The sequence below is a fragment of the Oryzias latipes genome, chromosome 13 (genome assembly GCF_053564925.1).
Source record: "Oryzias latipes strain Hd-rR chromosome 13, Olatipes_Hd-rR_3.1".
NCBI classification, from domain to species: Eukaryota; Metazoa; Chordata; class Actinopteri; order Beloniformes; family Adrianichthyidae; genus Oryzias; species Oryzias latipes.
Window position 1 is genome coordinate 32140433 of NC_136249.1, and position 8317 is coordinate 32148749.

Genomic DNA, 8317 nt, shown 5'->3' on the forward strand with positions numbered 1-8317 from the left:
ATGAACAGCACGCCCATTAGGCTGTTTTTTTGGCACGCAAAAAGGAAAGGCCAAGGGGCTGCGCAAGTTTTCACTATTTCCCCTCACCTCTGTCACTTCTAGTAAGAGGTCAACACAGTTTGGTTTTCCTTTTTTGCGGAAATTTATTGTTCATGCACAAGAGACCCTTCTTTACCGACATAATACTGAAATGTTCAAGCAAAGAAATCATGTGGTCAAAGTGATATCTTCAACCCACTACTTGTCTGCATATACTTGGTACTGCCCCACAATCTCCATTCTGCATTTGCCACAGGTATACTTGTAGCAATCAACAAAGCGCAATCTGGCATAATCGTTCTTGTACTGACCATTCACCTGGCATATTGCCCTTTTCCCTTTGCCAGGTGTGGGAGCTTGTACCAAACTCGGTTGTCCTTTTTCGCCTTCTCAGCTCTCGCTTGTGCCTGTGCGAGGTTTTTTTACTGATTCTGGAAGCTCCCGGCTAATCTTGCCTGGGTTGAAAGACCCCCATACATTGGATAACCAGGAAACCTGTCCATCCCACCTTGTTCCATGCGCGTGCCCTTGTCATCAAAGTGTAGATGCCGCACGATATCTTTGAAGTGGTTTCTGACCATAATTTTGGAGATCAGTGGATTTCCCATTTTCACCGACCATCTTGCATCTTGCGTTTTGCATGGATGGAAGTTTTATCCCCCCCTCACAAGGAGGATGGCAATGAATTCCATTAGTACAGGGAGGGCCATGAACCAGCTGTCATCTTCCGTCTGATGTCAATGCTGAGCAGTACAGTCTCCGAATTGTCCGAAGCATGTCCAGAGTGAGGAAACACAGGAGACGCTGTAAGCGAGTCGACTCCGTACTTCTGACCAAAGCAGTTGGCTCTTCCTCATCAGTGTAACCTTCAACTGGGCTCTGATGGAGAGGCCTCCCAACCTGTTCTTCATGCCACATTGTGCCATCTTTTGCCCTTTCTGTTGTCACAGAGTGTGTCTCCTCTCTGCTGTCCTGTCTTTTCTGATGTCAGAGAAATCTCCTCATCTGTGCTCTGATTTCTGAGATCTGAGCAATGAAAACATTCAGCGATGTAAAGATGTATGTTGTTTCACCTGTTTATTTTAAATTGTATTGTTTTTAGTTGAATTCTAGTTGAAACTATAAATTCCAATACATGTCAAATAGGCCGTCTTTGCCCCCCAAATCTAGAGACATGTGGTTAAATTAAATGACTCTACATTTCTCCTAAGTGCGTATGTGAGTGTGCCTGGTAATTTATCTATGTGGTCCTGCAATGGACTGGTGACCCATCCAGGGTGTACCCCTCCCCAGTTGCCTAAGACCAGCTGGGATGAGCTCCAGCAGACCCCTGTGATCGTGACCAGGATGAGCAGGCACAGAAAATGAATGAATGGACAACTGCAATAATCAGCAAATGAGAACAAGATGTTTATGAAATCTTATCAGAAGATATATCAGTCTGACTCCTGCTGAAGGAATATCTCATCTCCCTCAGAGTCTAATGGGTTGACTTTCTCCAGGATAATTTTTAATGTCTGCTCAGTGTAGTAAAATTTAGGCATCTTTGTTTTTCAGTTGTTTTTCAGTCAAAGTTTGTCAAAGCTTGGAGGCTCTTTTGAGGCAGAATACCTCCCCCAACCTGATCTGAGTAAAGAATGTGGTTAGCTAGGACATGCCTTGATCCAAATGATCAGGTAGTTCGTGCTGCATTTACAAATGAAAGGTGGCTAATTGTAGGCTGTTGAATTATTAATTTTGAGCCACCCAGCCTTTTGGCTTTGGGGGAGTGGCCACTTTGCTTCTCAGCTCTCAGTTCATTCACCATTTGTCTCTCGATGTGAGATGTAGCCTGTTCACCGCTGGTCTGAAGCTGTGAGGGGAAGAACTTTCGACATGTCGTCTCTCTACCCTGAAGAGCAATACGTTCACCGATGGTCTCCGGACTGTGTGGGCAGCACTTTCAACGTTCGTCTCTGTAAATACTGACAGTTCAACCATTGGAATCCAGAGAAATATTTCCTGCAATGCAAAAAGACAGAGAAGAGAAAGAGCCGACGTGAGCAAACAGGAAGAAGTGCCAAACGGCTTCACTTCTGCTGAAAGCGTGAGCACCAAAGCCATCGGTCCAATCGTAAACGATGAAGCTTTGGGAGGGAAGATGACAGCAGCCAGAAAGCCTGTCGTCTATCTACACTGAAGAGCAAAACGTTCACCGATCCTCTCCGTACTGTGTCGGCTTGTGCATGCAATGACAGCATCAAGAAAAAGACATCTTGGAAAAATTACAACATGTCAGTGGGCTGCGATACTGACAACGTTCATCTCTGCTGAAAGCACGAGCACCAAAGTCAACGGTGAAACTGACGTCTAAAACACACATATGGGAGGGACGGTGATGGCAGGCAGACAAGACCGTGCAGGTGGAGGACACAGCCATACCGACAGGCAGAGCAGGAAAACAGAAGCCACGCTTTGCTTCCAGTGCTTTGGGGGAGTGGCCTCTTTGCTTGACAGCCCTCAGTTCATTCAAAATTCGTCTCTCGATGTGAGAGGTAGCCTGTTCACCGCTGGTCTGAAGCTGTGAGGGGAAGAACTTTCGACATGTCGTGTCTCTACTCTGAAGAGCAATACGTTCACCGATGGTCTCCGGACTGTGTGGGCAGCACTTTCAACGTTCGTCTCTGTAAATACTGACAGTTCAACCATTGGAATACAGAGAAATGTTTCCTGCAATGCAATAGACGGAGAAGAGAAAGAGCCGACGGGAGCAAACAGGAAGAAGTGCCAAACGGCTTCACTTCTGCTGAAAGCGTGAGCACCAAAGTCATCGGTCCAATCGTAAACGATGAAGCTTTGGGAGGGAAGATGACAGCAGCCAGACAGCATGTTGAAGGCTGAAGACATGGACATGCTGAGTGAGAGAAGAAGACTATTTCATGCTTACTTTTAATAGCAATTAAAATGATAACTTTTGAGCAAAATTAGATAAATTTTATTTTTTATTTTTTTGGAATAAAAAAATCCTTCAATTCAAAAATAAAGTTTAAAGAAACTTCTTTCCTTGTTTGTGTTTCAAGTTCAGCACCTTCACTTCAGTGTTCACTTCAATTCAGGAATCGGAGGATCGGCGACGGAAGGCAGACAAGCCATGCAGGTCGAGGACACAGCTATGCTGAGAGGAAGGGCTAAACTAAGCCACTCCTTGCTTTATTTTTCCACCAATGATAGTTCTCCTCCCAGTGCATTGGGGAGGAGCCTCTTCGCTACTCAGCTCTATAAAACAGACGTTAAATTCATTCCTTCCACACTTGTGAGGATGGCCCACTCCATTGCTCATCTCTGTGCGGTAGAAGGAGGCCGATTCTCCGCTCGGCTCTGTCTCGTAAAAAGCCGCGAATTTGCAGTTTGTCGTCTTGAACTAAAGACGGACCTCCTTACCGTCCTCTGTGTAGGCTGTTTGGGATACGTTATTTGGAGAACCTCTCGGTCCCAGGAGAGTAGTTTGTTCTGTGTCATGATGAACATCATCACAGGCAAATATTTTCCTAACAGTAGAAGACGGACCAGAGAAACTGGTCACGAATGCCAACAGGAAGCAGCGACAAACAGCTTCAGTCTGCTGACACATGGACACCAAAGTCATCGGTCCAATCGTTGTTAACCATGAAGCTGTGGGAGGGAAGATGACAGCAGCCAGACAGCATGTCGTCTCTCTACTCTGAAGAGCAATACATTCACCGATCATCGCCGTTCTGTGTCTCGGCTTGTGCATGCAATAACAGTATCACGAAAAAGACATCTGGGAAAAATTACAACATGTCAGTGGGCTGCAATACTGACAACCTTCATCTCTGTACCATGAGCAGCGATACACAGAACGTTCATCTCTCTGCTGTGTTGAGCGATACAAACAACGCTGACCGATCTGCTGGATGGGGCAGAGCATTCACCGATCGTCTCTGTACTGTGTGGGCCGTCACATTTGCCGCTCATCTCTCTACTGTTCTTACCGACAATTCAACTCACTGAAGGCTGAAGACATGACAAGCTGAGCGAGAGAAGACTATTGACAAAAAAACTTCCAATACAAAATAAAGCTTAAAGAATCTCTTTTCCTCATGTGTTTGATTGGGTTTTAACTTCAGCACCTTCACATCTGCTGAAAGCACGAGCACCAAACTCAACGGTGAAACTGACGTCTAAAACGCACATATGGGAGGGACGGTGATGGCAGGCAGACAAGACCGTACAGGTGGAGGACACAGCCATGCTGACAGGCAGAGCAGGAAAACAGAAGCCTTGTTTTGCTTCCAATGCTTTGGGGGAGTGGCCTCTTTGCTTCTCAGCTCTCAGTTCATTCACCATTTGTTTCTCGATGTGAGAGGTAGCCTGTTCACCGCTGGTCTGAAGCTGTGAGGGGAAGTACTTTCGACATGTCGTGTCTCTACTCTGAAGAGCAATACGTTCACCGATGGTCTCCGGACTGTGTGGGCAGCACTTTCAACGTTCGTCTCTCTAAATACCGACAGTTCAACCATTGGAATCCAGAGATATATTTCCTGCAATGCAATAGACGGAGAAGAGAAAGAGCCGACGGGAGCAAACAGGAAGAAGTGCCAAACGGCTTCACTTCTGCTGAAAGCGTGAGCACCAAAGCCATCGGTCCAATCGTAAACGATGAAGCTTTGGGAGGGAAGATGACAGCAGCCAGACAGCATGTTGAAGGTTGAAGACATGGACATGCTGAGCGAGAGAAGAAGACTATTTCATGCTAACTTTTAATAGCAATTAAAATGATAACTTTTGAGCAAAATTAGATAATTTTTTATTTTTAACTTTTTGGAAAAAAAAAAATCCTTCAATTCAAAAATAAAGTTTAAAGAAACTTCTTTCCTTGTTTGTGTTTTAAGTTCAGCACCTTCACTTCAGTGTTCACTTCAATTCAGGAATCGGAGGATCGGCGACGGAATGCAGACAAGCCATGCAGGTCGAGGACACAGCTATGCTGAGAGGAAGGGCTAAACTAAGCCACTCCTTGCTTTATTTTTCCACCAATGATAGTTCTCCTCCAGGGGGGAGGAGCCTCTTCGCTACTCAGCTCTATAAAACAGACGTTAAATTCATTCCTTCCACACTTGTGAGGATGGCCCACTCCATTGCTCATCTCTGTGCGGTAGAAGGAGGCCGATTCTCCGCTCGGCTCTGTCTCGTTAAAAGCCGCGAATTTGCAGTTTGTCGTCTTGAACTAAAGACGGACCTCCTTACCGTCCTCTGTGGAGGCTGTTTGGGATACGTTATTTGGAGAACCTCTCGGTCCCAGGAGAGTAGTTTGTTCTGTGTCATGATGAACATCATCACAGGCAAATATTTTCCTAACAGTAGAAGACGGACCAGAGAAAATGGTCACGAATGCCAACAGGAAGCAGCGACAAACAGCTTCAGTCTGCTGACACATGGACACCAAAGTCATCGGTCCAATCGTTGTTAACCATGAAGCTGTGGGAGGGAAGATGACAGCAGCCAGACAGCATGTCGTCTCTCTACTCTGAAGAGCAATACATTCACCGATCATCGCCGTTCTGTGTCTCGGCTTGTGCATGCAATAACAGTATCACGAAAAAGACATCTGGGAAAAATTACAACATGTCAGTGGGCTGCAATACTGACAACGTTCATCTCTGTACCATGAGCAGCGATACACAGAACGTTCATCTCTCTGCTGTGTTGAGCGATACAAACAACGCTGACCGATCTGCTGGATGGGGCAGAGCATTCACCGATCGTCTCTGTACTGTGTGGGCCGTCACATTTGCCGCTCATCTCTCTACTGTTATTACCGACAATTCAACTCACTGAAGGCTGAAGACAGGACATGCTGAGCGAGAGAAGACTATTGACAAAAAAACTTCCAATACAAAATAAAGCTTAAAGAATCTCATCCCTCGTGTGTTTGATTGGGTTTTAACTTTTGTAAAGAAGCTTCTTTTCTTGTTTGTGTTTTAACTTCAGCACCTTCACCTCTGCTGAAAGCACGAGCACCAAACTCAACGGTGAAACTGACGTCTAAAACACACATATGGGAGGGACGGTGATGGCAGGCAGACAAGACCGTGCAGGTGGAGGACACAGCCATGCTGTCAGGCAGAGCAGGAAAACAGAAGCCACGCTTTGCTTCCAGTGCTTTGGGGGAGTGGCCTCTTTGCTTCTCAGCTCTCAGTTCATTCACCATTTGTCTCTCGATGTGAGAGGTAGCCTGTTCACCGCTCGTCTGAAGCTGTGAGGGGAAGAACTTTCGACATGTCGTGTCTCTACCCTGAAGAGGAATACGTTCACCGATGGTCTCCGGACTGTGTGGGCAGCACTTTCTACGTTCGTCTCTGTAAATACCGACAGTTCAACCATTGGAATCCAGAGAAATATTTCCTGCAATGCAATAGACGGAGAAGAGAAAGAGCCGACAGGAGCAAACAGGAAGAAGTGCCAAACGGCTTCACTTCTGCTGAAAGCGTGAGCACCAAAGTCATCGGTCCAATCGTAAACGATGAAGCTTTGGGAGGGAAGATGACAGCAGCCAGACAGCATGTTGAAGGCTGAAGACATGGACATGCTGAGCGAGAGAAGAAGAATATTTCATGCTAACTTTTAATAGCAATTAAAATGATAACTTATGAGCAAAATTATGATTATTTATATTTTTTTAATTTTTGGGAATAAAGAAAATCCTTCAATTCAAAAATAAAGTTTAAAGAAGCTTCTTCCCTGTTTGTGTTTTGACTTCAGCACCTTCACCTCTGCTGAAAGCACGAGCACCAAAGTCAACGGTGAAACTGACGTCTAAAACGCACATATGGGAGGGACGGTGATGGCAGGCAGACAAGACCGTACAGGTGGAGGACATAGCCATGCTGACAGGCAGAGCAGGAAAACAGAAGCCTTGTTTTGCTTCCAGTGCTTTGGGGGAGTGGCCTCTTTGCTTCTCAGCTCTCAGTTCATTCACCATTTGTCTCTCGATGTGAGAGGTAGCCTGTTCACCGCTCCTCTGAAGCTTTGATGGGGAGGACTTTCGACATGTCGTGTCTCTACTCTGAAGAGCGATACGTTCACCGATGGTCTCCGGACTGTGTGGGCAGCACTTTCAACGTTCGTCTCTGTAAAATACCGACAGTTCAACCATTGGAATCCAGAGAAATATTTCCTGCAATGCAATAGACGGAGAAGAGAAAGAGCCGACGGGAGCAAACAGGAAGAAGTGCCAAACGGCTTCACTTCTGCTGAAAGCGTGAGCACCAAAGTCATCGGTCCAATCGTTGTTAACGATGAAGCTGTGGGAGGGAAGATGACAGCAGCCAGACAGCATGTTGAAGGCTGAAGACATGGACATGCTGAGCGAGAGAAGAAAACTATTTCATGCTAACTTTTAATAGCAATTAAAATGATAACTTTTGAGCAAAATTAGATAATTTTTTATTTTTATTTTTTTGTAGAAAAAAAAATCCTTCAATTCAAAAATAAAGTTTAAAGAAACTTCTTTCCTTGTTTGTGTTTTAAGTTCAGCACCTTCACTTCAGTGTTCACTTCAATTCAGGAATCGGAGGATCGGCGACGGAATGCAGACAAGCCATGCAGGTCGAGGACACAGCTATGCTGAGAGGAAGGGCTAAACTAAGCCACTCCTTGCTTTATTTTTCCACCAATGATAGTTCTCCTCCAGGGGGGAGGAGCCTCTTCGCTACTCAGCTCTACAAAAACAGACGTTAAATTCATTCCTTCCACACTTGTGAGGATGGCCCACTCCATTGCTCATCTCTGTGCGGTAGAAGGAGGCCGATTCTCCGCTCGGCTCTGTCTCGTAAAAAGCCGCGAATTTGCAGTTTGTCGTCTTGAACTAAAGACGGACCTCCTTACCGTCCTCTTTGTAGGCTGTTTGGGATACGTTATTTGGAGAACTTCTCGGTCGCAGGAGAGTAGTTTGTTCTGTGTCATGATGAACATCATCACAGGCAAATATTTTCCTAACAGTAGAAGACGGACCAGAGAAACTGGTCACGAAAGCCAACAGGAAGCAGCGACAAACAGCTTCAGTCTGCTGACACATGGACACCAAAGTCATCAGTCCAATCGTTGTTAACCATGAAGCTGTGGGAGGGAAGATGACAGCAGCCAGACAGCATGCCGTCTCTCTACCCTGAAGAGCAATACGTTCACCGATCGTCGCCGTTCTGTGTCGGCTTGTGCATGCAATAACAGTATCACGAAAAAGACATCTGGGAAAAATTACAACATGTCAGTGGGCTGC